The sequence below is a fragment of the Anguilla anguilla genome, chromosome 2 (genome assembly GCF_013347855.1).
Source record: "Anguilla anguilla isolate fAngAng1 chromosome 2, fAngAng1.pri, whole genome shotgun sequence".
NCBI classification, from domain to species: Eukaryota; Metazoa; Chordata; class Actinopteri; order Anguilliformes; family Anguillidae; genus Anguilla; species Anguilla anguilla.
The window spans coordinates 11,435,362-11,449,458 of NC_049202.1; the positions used below are offsets into that span (position 1 = coordinate 11,435,362).

A 14,097-nucleotide genomic window follows, 5' to 3' on the forward strand; every position below is an offset into this window, starting at 1 on the left:
CCCAGACTTCAGTGTGCGAGGATCAATAAACATATGAGTTGTAAGCGTTTCTTAGGTAAAATTCAAGGACGCATACAATGGCTGAGTTGAGTCCGCCCACCATAACGGTGTCAGTTAACTAACATAAGCTTGTTGAAATAACGGTTACCGTTGATCTGGTAGTTTTGTTAACTAGGCGTTTGGGAAGTGCAACGATACAGCCTGACTTAAATAAATAAATATATACGAAACATATTTTACTGGATTTAAAATCTTAAATCAGTGACATGTTGCTGATTTGGCTGACTGGCCTGCCAGCTGGACCACGCAAGGTGAGTTATTGCTAAATGGGTAATCTTGTAACTTACAGCAACTAACAACAGTTATTTGTTTTTATTACTAGTTTGCTATCTGACCGTTTTAGCTAGCGAACAGTCTGGCTAACATTATCTATGGTCCTAAACTTAGCTTTAGCTAGCTTAGCAACGGCCTTAATTCGCGTTTACATTAGTCTAGCGAGATAGCTCGCCAATGTTAGCAAGCTATGTCGGCATTCCTAAAAAAAAATACAAACAAGAACGCTTTGCCATTGTTCTAATCGCTAATGTTATTTAGTAGCTATTCTAGGTAGAACACAAACCGCCTTATAAATATGCTATTTTGCTCGCTGCACTGATACACCGAATACTTTAAGGTTAACGTTATACAAAGTAACATTAATGTGTGTAGAGCTAGTTAGTCTGGTGGTTTTCTTTAAAATACCGTTGCACGTATTGTACTGGATTGCTAACGTTACAGGTCGCTAACGTTCCACTGTTTAAGTTGGCTAGCTAACTCATTGAACACATTTTTGCCTTAGAACAGTTAGCATTACTTGGCTCCTGACTAGCTAGCACTCGGTGACATAGATTAGCTATTACCTAACGTCATTAATGTGACTTTATTTGCTATCTTAACGGTTTGAAGTTTTCTCGTTTCCAACGTTAGTTGTAACGTTAAATAAGGTTTGTTTACACCGACTGCAAATCCAAACTGGCAGTAGTAGACCACCTAACAGGTAGCAGCATAGGATATTGTTTGCATAACTAAATTTGATTGCTGAATATACGGTTCCACCGAATATATACAACATTGGAGGCTAGCTAGTTACACTAGTAATATTCCGTGAACTAGACGTGTATCCGCGGATTGGGTTTTAACGTTAGCTGGTGTTAACTAGTTGGCTAGCCAGGACTGTTGCAGAGTCACACCTGTGGATAATAAAGGCTAGCTGGCTATCATTTGCTGTATCCAGGGGACTACAGTATTCAGTTCAAGAGTAATATAAATTAAATTCATTTTTTAAGAAATTGGTTGAGGTAGTGAGTTTTTTTTTATTTATTTTTTCTCACAAAATGCATTTTGTTTTGTAGCAGGAGCCAGCTAGATACTAATTTTGTTTTGTTGAATGAAAACGGGACGTAGAAGAGTAAGTTGTTACTAATAGCTACACACATGGTAGCCAAACAGAAAAACATGTAGGCTAATGCTAAAGCAACCGTCTCACTGTAAAGTAACAGTCGATACGGGTTATTTATTTATTTATTTATTTATTTTAGTTGTACACTTGATCCGAGTGTTTTAAGAGGAAAACACCGTTTGTTGTGGACAGTGGTTATGACTGGAACCCATAGTTAAATTAATCTTTCAGTCTTAACGCAGGCCTATGGGTGCAAGTAGAACATTAATCGTAAAATTCGAGATAAGGTTCTTTTGTTTACTCTAATGGACAATTTATACAATGACGGAATTTTATTTAAATGATTTGTTTGCTTTAGTGGATAAAGCAAACAAGTGTATAGTTCAAGTTGTTAAGAGAGCTTCTGGTTTGTCTGTGAAATTAGTCCAATGAAATATAGCTTGCAGAAATGGCAGTGTACTTGTACCTTTACACGGATTATTCTAAATTTAGGGGCACAGCCCTAATTACTGAAATGGCAGAAGTGCAAAACAGGCATTTCCCAATTGATGAACAGCTCTAAGTAATCCTCTGAAAATAGGGTTTCCTACGCAGTAATTTATTCCATTAACATAGTCAAGATAATATTTTGCTCCAGTGATGCGATGGCAGAGAATTCTGAACTTAGAAATGAATGCTGAGATGACCATTTGAAACTCCATGACATGCACTATTTCTTACAGTTTTAAACCTGGCTAAAAACTGTAACGGAGATGCTTTGAGAATTTTTCTGGCCATGATTCAACAAAAATAGGTTCACATAGAGGGGAAGGATACTGAGTACAACACTCTTTGTTCCAGTGCCAATCCAAGACAATGAAATGACAAAAATTCAGAAGGGCAGTGGCTCCCAAATGGCTTCAGCTCTGTTAAGTTACCATATTAATATGTTTGGGTCTGAAATGTGGTCGTTACCATTATTTATTGCTGACATGCATGTCATTTTTTTAATTAAAGGGGGAGTGGTCAAGGTCTACTGGACATTTCATTTGAATGAATGTATGTGTATGCATTTAAATGACACTCTTTTATCCACATGTCTTCATAGACGATTCAAAAAGATGATTCTTTACTTGCATTCATGTGTAATGAACTTTGCACTGACATCTCACAGCATGTACGTAAGATAACGGAACTCATTTTCATACTACAGAACTAATTTTCATACAACAGAGCTGGCCCCACATTTGACTTATACAAATCTACCACATGGCAGGGATACCATCTTTTGCACAGTATCTCTGCTAAAAGGATATGAAATAGGTAGCCTATGTGCCTACTTCACAACAAAGTCAGTTGAATGAAATAAAGGAACCTCCCTCAGCATCACATGCTTCTGTCAGGTGGCTACAGATTAGAAATGATTAATCAGTTGTCCCAGTGCTAGTTAGGCTATGCTAACAATCTACATTTAAAAAAATTTGATTGTTGCCAACAAGTAAATGTTTTCATTCTACTTTAAGATGGGTGTTTCTCTTTGATCAAATAATCACAGTATTTAACTGCTGCTGCCCAATGGGCTATTCACTTAGATTTGTGTTAAATTACTAAATCTAAATGGTGCATCGTGGAGTTTTCATACACCCCTTGAGTTGTATGGTGACACCACCACAATTAGCATAGCATTCAGCAAGTGCAAATTAAAAATAGTAGCTCTCTGCACTTGCAGAATTCAAACCATCTTTGCCATAATGTGTGTATGGAATATTAGCCTGTTCTTAATTTGGAGTTTGCTAAATGGAATGTTCCAGATTCTTCCAGGAAAGTCACAGATAATATAGTAAGCAAGTTAGCAGTTGGACAGTAAGTGGCTAGATACAGCAATAGTACTTATATAAGACTGGGGAAGTCTGAACAGCATTGCTTTCAGTAAACTTGTTAAGAACGGACCCTTTTGAGCATGTTGATTTTGTGTCTTGTCATGAGTTCAGTTATCTGATACCAGGCTACACTCTTAGGGTGGTGTGGTATGATGTTTGAAACATCTTGGATATCCCTTCACTGTAAAGGATTTTGTTAATGTGGAATTTTCCTAAATGTAGACGGACCTTAGATTGTTGTTTGTGGTGGAAAATATGGGCTAGACTAGCCTGTCTGAGTCATTTCTTGCATTGGGATTTGGATAATGAATGCAGTTCATTTTGGCTAGAAATGTTTTAGAGACTAACAGCTTCTGTGATATTACGAGAAAGAATTGCCAAGATGGCATTTTTGTGTATTTAGCATTAACTTCAAGAAGTGCAAATAATTTCACTTGCCCTAAAATGCAGAAAAAAGTGTCAAGAGAAATTATTATGCACCAGTATGCCCTTTGACGAGTTCAAGTAGTAACAGTGACCATGATATGCAACATTTGATGCAATTGATGCGATTGGTGGGACAGTATATGAACACTATGTGCCTGATTCCCAGTGGAAGAGGTGCATCTCTGCTGATAAATTTGCTCTTGTGCGGTTTACTGACACAGTGGGAACTTAGGTGTCATGTCGGAATGAATGAACCCATGCCCTGCTGTAACACTGAACCACTGAAACATGTTAAATTGTGATGGTAATCATAGTAAATTAATTTGTAACATTATGATTGATAAAATGTTTACACCTCTGGTAAACTTACAGGTCTGCTTCAGTTGTATTGTTATGTTGTGCAGTTAAAAAGAGACTTAATCTTAATTATACCAGACCAACAGGAACTCCTGAGGCCAGCTCAAAGTGAATTTCCTGTCCCTTCAGATGTGTTATTTTGTGTCATTCCTTTTCCATGAATGCGCCTGTGATTCTTGAGATTTTTTTTGGGAGGTTTCACCAGCTCTTATCCTGGTTTAGGAAACCTTTGGATCAAGCACAGCTAGCGGCTTCCTGTGCAAACAAGCTGTTCTACTGTGGTGGCGCGTACCTTTTTACTTTTTTTTCCAGAAAACAGTTGGCGTGTATTTGTGGATCGCTGTGTCAGTCATTATGTTGCAACATATAGCTAGGCCTACATGTAGACAGAGATTGTTTAAGTCAGACGTTATGACTAAAATGTGCCTCACATTAAAAAAAAAAAAAAAAAAAATCATACTTTAACAATCTGGCAAGCTAGGTGAATAATTCAGTTGCGTAACTGCAGAATGTTCTTGCTCCAGACAATTGGGCAAGTGTGAATGTCAAGGCTTGCTCGGTGATATTGTATTATAGTCTTGGTCTTAGTCTTCTCACGAAAAACAAATGAACTACTGGCATTAATATGGTATTGTTTAGGACTACGTGCATTTTCCCATTTTGGAAATATATTTTGTAAGTAGCCTATACACATTTAAATAGAATCAAGATTGGATAACCATAGCATGCTTTGTCCAAAGAAGATTTGAACAGATTTAGACCACAATAGCATTTTCTGGAGTGTTTTGCAATGTTTTGGTGAGATTGAAACTGGGCCAAAGGCTGTGGAAAGGCTATGACCCCAGATCGTTTGAGAATGCCATTGTTTGGGCAGGGACTGCCCACCTTGCTTTTATTTAGCCTAATCTGATTTTATGCAAGGAGGATAATGTCAAATCACGGTCACCCTGACAACCCTCATGCCCACAAATTCAGTCCACATGACTCCACAAATTTATGAAGGCGCAATCTTTTAATGCAATTTACTGACTCAAACCTCGGTAAGGACACGCACTGCAGGTTCAGTCAGTGGGTTGACTCTGTCAGGTGCCTTCTGGTTCTGTACACCAATGGTCTCCATCAGTCTCTGTTTAGGTTTGATTGGCGCAGCTGCTTGTTTGTGTTTTTGATGTCAGAAAGGGACTGAATTGATAACTTGCTAATCATGCTCTGGTTTTCCCCTGAGCTCTGAGAAGCTCTGGCAAGGCCTCTTAGAAAAGTAAGCATTGATTCATGGAGAAAGCTCATTGATTCTTTCATTAGAAAGAAAATAAACAAATCATTGACTGTGTAAGGCCTTTTCTGTATCAATATTACCATGCATTCATATCTAAAAATGGTGATATGTGATTTAGATTATTGTCAAGGTTATGGTAAGTCAGTTTTAATTACCTCATGGTAGGCCTAATACTTGCCCAGATAAACCCATGCTCTTTTACTGGCCTCTCTGTGCTATATGTTGTGTACTGTTTGGTGGAAGTATTGACCAGTGTGACGTAACTATAGGTCTACACATATTGGCTGTTATTACAGAAACGCTTACATAAGTAACACTTGCAATCCGAAACAATGTAAACTAAAGTAAATCCCTAGTACAGAACCTTAATGCTGCAATGTGAATTCTGTAAAACACCTTTTTTTGCCTCTTTAGCCAACAACCATAATGTGGCCTGTTGAGTGTTACTCAGAGAAACTAGGAAATCACTCATAAAATAAAAATAATGAAACTGTATCGAAATAAAGGTCTGAGCTGCATGCTGAAGTGATCCTGCGTTTCATAATAGTTAAATCATTCATTTCTTAGAAATACTTTTACAGTTACTGTTAAATGGGGAAAAACTGCATGTATGTTGGATTTCAAGGAAAACATGGCTTAGGCTAATGGCATTGGGTGGCTATTTTCACCTGAAATGTAGCCTAAGCTTTTTGAGACAGAAACTTATTTTAGCTGGAAACTGGCACAGTCCCTCAAGTTACCGTACTTGTAATCCATATTTAACTGCCATCATGGAACGGATAATCAATTCAGACCTAGTTGAGAGTTTATATTCCTTTGCAGCTTGATGAGTATGGGGAAAACGTTACACCTTATTAATCTTCTAATGTATTGTACAAGCACAGTGTAGGCTAATCATGTATCAGCTAAACAAGCAAGAAATTGCCTTTGGTTTTGGGAGTTGTTATGTCAGATGTGACGTGTTTACCTGCTCTGGATAACTTGAAAACAGTTGGCAATGACAAGTTTAGGTAGCTGAGATAAATTGCGGGTGTAAGTTGATGGCTCATTTTAATTGCTTACCTTGAGCTGCCAAAATGTTTTAGAAGAATAAACATTAACACTTTCTTGGAGGAGATGGTCCAGTGATATGACACCTGAGAATGACTGTCAAATTAGTTTATTTAAAGCTGAGCTGTGGTCTTAGAAAATCTGCAGGCCATATTATGTTCAAAGTAGCTACCTCCTAGTAGCCTATCTGTGTTATCTGTGCTCCACACTGTTGCTTGTCTGCATGTTATATAAGCCCTTACAAACCCCTGTGTTTAAATTCATGTGATAGCAGTTATATTTTCTGTAGATGTTGATCTGAATGATTTTAAGTAATAAATGATTTATTTTTATGGTTAGTAGCCTATCTCTTAGGCTATGTTTTGGTCAAGCTGGGTCCTATTGCAGCAATGCAACTTCAGTTGCTTTATAGGCTACTGGTTTGTTGTGAAAGGTAAATTTATTATTAATTAATTGATCATTATTAGGCCTGTTATTTTTATAAACAGATATTGACTACATTAGTAGAATTATCAGTATGTTTTACAGCAAGTTGTTTTTTGTATATAATGTACTGCTGTGGTACATATTAAAGCTACTTCAACAGATTTCCTTTTCTGATTATGGGATTTTCTGAATATCATTACATTCACTGAACTATCTAGGCCTATGCTATGGACATATTTTCACATGTAGAATTAAATTTATTTTCCCCCTCTAGTTAGGTGGTCATGAACAGGAAGTGGTTTCTCTGGTGCATGATATGCAGGGGGAAATCAAACTAGTCATTTCCTTTCACATTTGGCACTCATGAATCTATGTGGTGTGCCTCAATGCAAGTAGTACACTTCAGCTCCATTTCGAGCATTACATTACAGGAATTTAGCATACAATTACACTACTTTTTACGTAGCATTTATATATTTATATTTATATTTATACAGCAGGATATAGCCTATACTGACGCATTGCAAGTATCTTGATCGGGGTAAAATGGCAGTGTCCTACCTGGGAATCAGCCCTGTGATCTTTAGGTTACAAGACCAGCTCCTTACCCATTATACTACACTGCCGCGAGAAGCGGAGAACGCCATGCACATTTAAACTTGCTCACAGCTTTCTACAGCTGACGCAGTTAGCACGAACAGACATCCCTCATAGCTGTAATATTTAGATGAAGCACGATCCTAATCGAATTAAAATCCAAATCCGGATGGCCTGTTTTTGGTTAACGTGGTAACAAGTGTATTTTGTGCTAAAACGTATTATGTAGGCCTAATTATTTAATTTATAATGTGCCTCCAGTGAATGCAGTGGAGAACAAATAATTGTCTGTGTTCACTAGAAGAAGAGCGAAGACATTGTTTTTTTTTAAGAGAAGGATTTTCTTCCTTTTGTGTATGTCTTATTGCTTCATGGAACTAGTGGCCTCAAAGACAGCTGGACACTTAAATATCCACTTCTAAGATCACCTGTTACAATGCAATTCGTTTGAATCATGATTCATTGAAGAGGAGACATATAATTTCTGGCAGATCTTTCTCTTGTTAGGAAATGAAGTTATTCAACTGGCAAACCTGAGACAGCGTTATAAGACGGAAAATATGTTTTATACAGTTATAACCATAAAAATAGTTTGTCATAGAATTCTTATGTATTCAGCTGTGAGCCTAGCTCTGGGTCCTATATGGAGTAGGCCTAGATGGAATGATTGAATCCTGATAGGCCTAAATGCTGGTTTTGTGCTACAGCTTTAACCTCACTGTAGATTTGCCTTCATACCAGGCCATCAAACTGTTTGCACATGAGCGACCACTGTGAATGTAATCAGGGTCTCTGTAGCGGATAATATTACGGACTGTGCTTACCCTACGTACTTGCTGCTAGTGGGCATTGTGGTTCCGTGTGGCCTGTAACCCAAATATGTGGCTCAGTTCACAGGAAAGGCTGTGGCTAGGCACTGCACCGGACCTTTTAAAACTAATGGGTTAATGTTAGGTATGTGAAATTTCACATATCTGTAAATGAACACTGGTGAAATATGAACTTTGAGCCTAAACATTTATAGGACAAAAGTTTTTTTTAAACAATGAAACTGATCTACAGTGTAAGGTGTGATAATTAGCCTAACATGTGTAGCCTAATAGATTTAGCAAATTCCCATAATTTGGAACAGTTCACAAAATACTGGATTACATTGGCTCTCTTGAATTTTTATTTTTATTATTATTATTATTATTATTATTAATAATAAAAAAAATTTTTTAGGATAAAATATATATATTATGTGTGTTTGAAGTTCTAGGCCTGCACTTTAAACTCAAATAGCCTAAATGTGTGATAAATAATCACATAGCCTCTTTCAGAGCTCTGCAGCTCCACAGTGCAGTAGTCTAGCCTTTATAGCACATTAGAGTTAACCTCCCTGATAATACATTTATTTGATGGTATTACAGTGTGCTCCATAATGTTGGGGGGGGGGGAGGGGGGCAGGGTATGTATAAAAAGTGCTGTCATTTCTGCATGCTACATACGTATATAAAAATACCCTTTAAAAAAGGCTGTGAATGTGCACTTTAACCACATGTAAATTGTCTGAATACAAATCTACAATTGTGGTGTACAGAGCCAAATCAAGAAAAAAAATGTCTTTGTCCCAAACACTGTGGAGTTCACTGAATGTGTGTTCTATGCTCATCTGTATGGATAGCATCTTCAGTGCTGTTTAAATTCATTGCTGGTTTTCATGTTTCTTGAAACATTCATGATGTCACAAGGCTTCATACAAGAGTGCAGTGCACAATTCAAGTGTACAGTTTTTGTGTGAAACTCCAGTGTGTGGAACCAGGTGTAGTTTTTGAATAACAACTTGTGTCCATGAGCAGAGGATCTATGCTATGACTTTCAGCGAGAGCTCATTTGTACGCTAATAGGGCTAGAAGCTGCAGCCGTAACTTCTTAAATTGCCCCTTAACTTGAACTCTAATTAAATCACAGTCCTGGAGCTCTGTTGCTTGGCTGTCATAGCTGGTGGGGTTTTCTGTGAGGATTAATTAGAATTGCATAAAGAAACAGTACTCTGGCTCTGAGCCCCTAGGCACATGAAGTTTGGGGTGATTTGTTGGATACTATAAGATAGCCATCACGGCTCGTTTGAAGCTCCAATTTGTAACCCCAAGGACCATCCCACGGATCTCCTGCAGAGGTCTTCGCTGCAGTGCTTTTTCTTAATTAACTGTAGAATTCAGTGGGGGAACCACTGTCATTGAATCTCCTCTAGCTTTAAGAACGGTTTTGCTTAATTAAGTGGCCCTACATAATTTGTCTTTCATACAAGTTTGAGCTTTTTTTGTGTGTGAGGTGTGTGTGTAAACGCCGTTGAAGCAGTAGTCACGCTAGCCCCTGGAATGCTGCATCTTTGGAACACCAGACATTTCAAAATTTTTTGTTTTACAGTAATTCATTGGTGTTCTGATAAAATAACTTTTTTTTTTGGTTGCCATAATACGCCAACTCGCAATATTAACACAATAAATTGATGTCATTTGTAATTTTATTATGGCATTTGTAACAGAAGTGAGATGAAACGGCGAGATTAGTGGGATGATGAAGATTCAAATAATGTTTTGGCACTCTGACCAAAACAAATTTTTGCTACACTGGCTAATAACATAAAAAAAAACCCTAGGAGCGATTTGTGTTTTTATTTAGCCTACTCGGGTTGAGAGCTCTCATTTTGAAATTTTCATTCGGAAAAAAATGCAGTGTCCGTTGTTAATGCGACCACTTTTGAAGTCATTTTGCTTTGTGTGCTCTGTATAAATGATACAATGACCATAAATGGTAGTGTGCATTATCATTCACAGAGGAAAAAGATTAGAGACTTAATATGGATACATTTCTGTAGTATGATCACAAGTAATCTGTATCAACTGATTGCTGGTAGTGCTCTATAGAACAAGATGAGCAATTTAGTCAACAGAACCCCCAGGACATGCAAAATTAACTATAATCTTAGGAGGTACAAATCGTCCCGACATGCCTCAGATTGACCGTGATTTTTAGCACATATGGCATGTGAATGGTGTGGTCCACCATCTTAAAAAGAGGCACATCAGTCAAGGCCACATGGAACGTAAGGCATCTGGCGAGTTCAGATTAATCTGAATATTTAAGAAGAGCATTCAGAAAATGGAAAGGAAAAGGCAATCCTCAAGCCAGATCAAGAGCAATCAATGAAAAGGGTAATTACTGTCTGTAAAGGCTAATTGCAGCCTAATGAAAGTCTGCCTGTTATATGCAGCCTTTTGAAAAGGTCATGTTTGGACAGGGGTTCTGAAATAACTTCGGGAACCATTATAAAGTGCTTGAAGGTGGTATCAACTTTGTCTGAAGGATTGATCATTGACCTTTGCTCACTGCCCTTCTTTTAGATCTTTAAAATTAATTTGATTATTAAGGCAGTGCACATTTATAGATAGGTAATGAAGTTTAGGTGTTCTGTTTAGCTGAGTTGTTTGACCTTTTCTTTTATGCAAGTTGGCTATTTCATATTGTGTGTATGTGAACCCGCCTGAACGTTAATAGTCTTGATCACAAGAATCTGACAGATGAACATTCGCGTCAGACTGCTCACCTCAGACACATTCTTGTTGAGTTTGTGAATTCAGCCTGATCAATTTAGTTAAACTAAATAAAATGGTATAATTTGATCAGGATCTTGATGAACTGTTTTTGTTTTCTTTCAAAACGCTCACATGAAAACTAAAAGGTAGGCTGAGTCTTCGTCTCACGAACTTTTAATGATTACTACCTTCACTATTCCCCTTTCATTTCCATTTTTTTTGAGCATAGTTCTTTTTTGTGTGTTCTTCTTGACATTGAAACACTTCAGGTACATGCTGGAAGTTCAGGAAGATTCTTATTGCAGTTGGCGATTCCTGCAGTATAGCATTCTCAAGACAAGCTACATTAGCAAGATTGCCTAATGTGCTTTGTGCAAAATGTTTCAGTGGATGTATTGGAATGTCAAAATAATGTTAAAAACTTGCATGCAAAATTGGTGATTCTGTAAATTCCTTTCATTTTTTGATTGTCTATGAGAACAGGACTCAACTGCTTCTTGAGCCAGGCCTCTGTTGGACATGAGTTTTCAAGTGGGAGCAAGCTGTACAACAACATTTCTTTTTGTCACTGTGACGCTGATGTCAACATAGGCTGTCATTGTGAGTCAGCGGTGGCTTTGGGAATGACAGATGGACCGACCGCTGCATAGCAGAGAAGGAAGTAGCAGAACTGCTGGTCCCAATTGCATTGTTCCCTCGCCTCCAATGGAGCCACTGTCTAACCGGACAACGGCATCGCTTTCAGTGCACTTTAACAAGCGACAGCGGCTCGCATTGACTTAAACGAGCAACCCCAGCCCTGGCTCTGACAGCAGGATTGGAAAACAGCTTTTGCAGCACCTTCAGTTTGGACGATGACAGAACAGTCATGGTCCTGCGCTTGTTTTCTTTGAGCAGCACAGAGCACACCCCCCCCCCCCCCCCCCCCCGCGGTTGATTCCTTTGGAGACGGGTACACAGTGAGGCCCTCTGAGAGCAGAGCAGGTACACGCTGTTCTGGAGCAGTGTGGGGGCCCAGCTGTGTCACTCACCCTCCGAATCACAGCCTCCATCCAGGTGTGCAAACTGCAGAGCGCTAGCATAGTGTAGAAGTGAACCCGATGTTATTGATCTCAGATTTGCCCCATTAGTGGGATAATTATTACATTGCAGAGTGGAATTTTTCCCTCTTTGTTTTATTGTGGGAATTTAAACTGCCCAAGATTAACACACCTACAGCAGTGGGAATGGGCCTACACCTTAATTCAGTTAGGCTCAAGTTGTATTGAATGATCTTAACTGGTACCACTGATTAGTCAATACAAAGAACGTATGAATACTGTCTTGTAGCCGTAGAGATTTAGAGTACCTCTTAATAATTGAGCAGCGCTGATTAGTGAGGCCATTTAGGTGCTCACAAAAACAAAGTGGTGTGATGAACGAGGTGATTGATCCCACAGCAGCGTAATCGGCCGACACCCATAAGCCCAGGGAGCCCCCATTACCCGAGGCCCGGGCACTCTCGCGCGGCAGGTCATAAATGAGAAATCCCCGACGGGAAACACTCAAGCAATCAGGAGCCCGCTTCAGACCTCCCCCTGAAAGCACCTCCCCCCCTGAGAGCCCACAGCCCGTCGCTCTGAAATACGGGCCGTTTCAGCAGCCAAGAATAGCAGCGATTCGGGGTTCATTTCAGAGCCAAAAGTAGCAGCGCGTGCCTGTGAGATGTGCAAAATGGCCGCCTCCCCTAGTCTGCGTCTGCCCTGACCGGTGACCTTTGACCTGCCCCAGGCCGCAGCTGGTACGCTTGGTGTGCTTCATGGCCTGGTCTTCCCAACCGGCCTACAGACAGTGCGATGAGCCAGAGACACACGTACACAGGATGGTCCCACTGTCACAAGTTTTTCAGGTGTTTCAGTTTTTTGGTTTCAGTGGCTTTAGCATTTCAGACCGACGCACAACAGGATGCATCGGCAGCCTTCTGTGCACCGGTATGAATCTTTTGCACACCACCATTGTGTTTTCTGCCATAATCGCTGTGTTTTCTGCCTGTCCCCAGGCAGTACATAGTATTGGGAGTAACCGGTGTATTTTGGGGAGCCAAAATGGAGGACTGTGTAGCAGTGAGTGACGGGAATGGCAGAAACACAAGGAGGGACTGTGTGCAACTGTGCATTCCCCCGTGAGCCAGCCTCATTTTCAACACTACTGAAAATGAACATGCCACGGTTATGTACTGGCCTACATGTCACACTGCAAGCTCTATTCGGCCTCCTTTTAAAGTTTCATGAGCTGGACATTTTAAATGCAGTGTGAAGAAATAATATGATGTATTTACGTGCGGTCCAATAAGTTGCACGTTCTAGACCTACAATTTTATTTAGTAGTTTCAGATTCCACAGCGCTTAGCGTTCTTGTAATTCCAGCCTAATTGGAAATCAGAACACGTTCTGGAACGATCCTGCTCGCCAAATGACAATGCTGAATGCATCATTGACCTGCGGGACGAGAGCTTTGCATTCTTAACACCGCTGAAAGTTGCAGCTTTCGCCGCGGCTGAAGTTTCGCGGAACATTCCGTCTTCTCGGTCTCGCGAAGATGCACGGATGGCACGTCTGGGATGCTGCCCACACTGCCCGTTAAATGCACCATGGGTCCTCCATCAGTCAGCTGGAAAAGGTCATGGCTGGCAGAGTTAGAAGATTTCATTCGGGCCACCCTTTCTCTTTAAATGTACTCCCCCATGAACTACCTTCTCAAACCTGGCACATCACACCCAGCTGCTTTTGCAACCATCTTGGGTTTAACGGTGAGGATTGATGCATGCGAGTTGTGTCTTTAAAACTAAACGTTTTGCAGCCGGAGTCAAAGGGTAGCATGGTTAAATAACGCTGGCCTAAAAGAAAAAAAAAGCAATAAAATGCAGGAGTATTTGGAATGGAACTGAGTTGCTTTGACAGTAGAGATGGAGGATGGTGCACACTATGTATTGATTGGAGCTTGATGCTGGCCTGTATTTTTTTCACACAGACAACAGGCTGAAGGGTAACACGACAACAGGCCAAACCTTTTTCCAGGAAACTATCCAAACGGCTTCCCTGGAAAGCA

The 14,097-nt window shown here is 39.7% G+C and overlaps 1 protein-coding gene across 1 annotated transcript in view; it reads left to right on the forward strand.

Annotated features, from left to right (window-relative positions):
- sgms1 (sphingomyelin synthase 1) overlaps positions 1-14,097 on the forward strand; it is a 31,685-nt gene continuing 17,588 nt past the window's right edge. The window contains exon 1 of the mRNA XM_035401160.1: positions 1-311. The gene's annotated coding sequence lies outside the window, so the exon portion shown is untranslated. The remainder of the gene's footprint in view (positions 312-14,097) is intronic.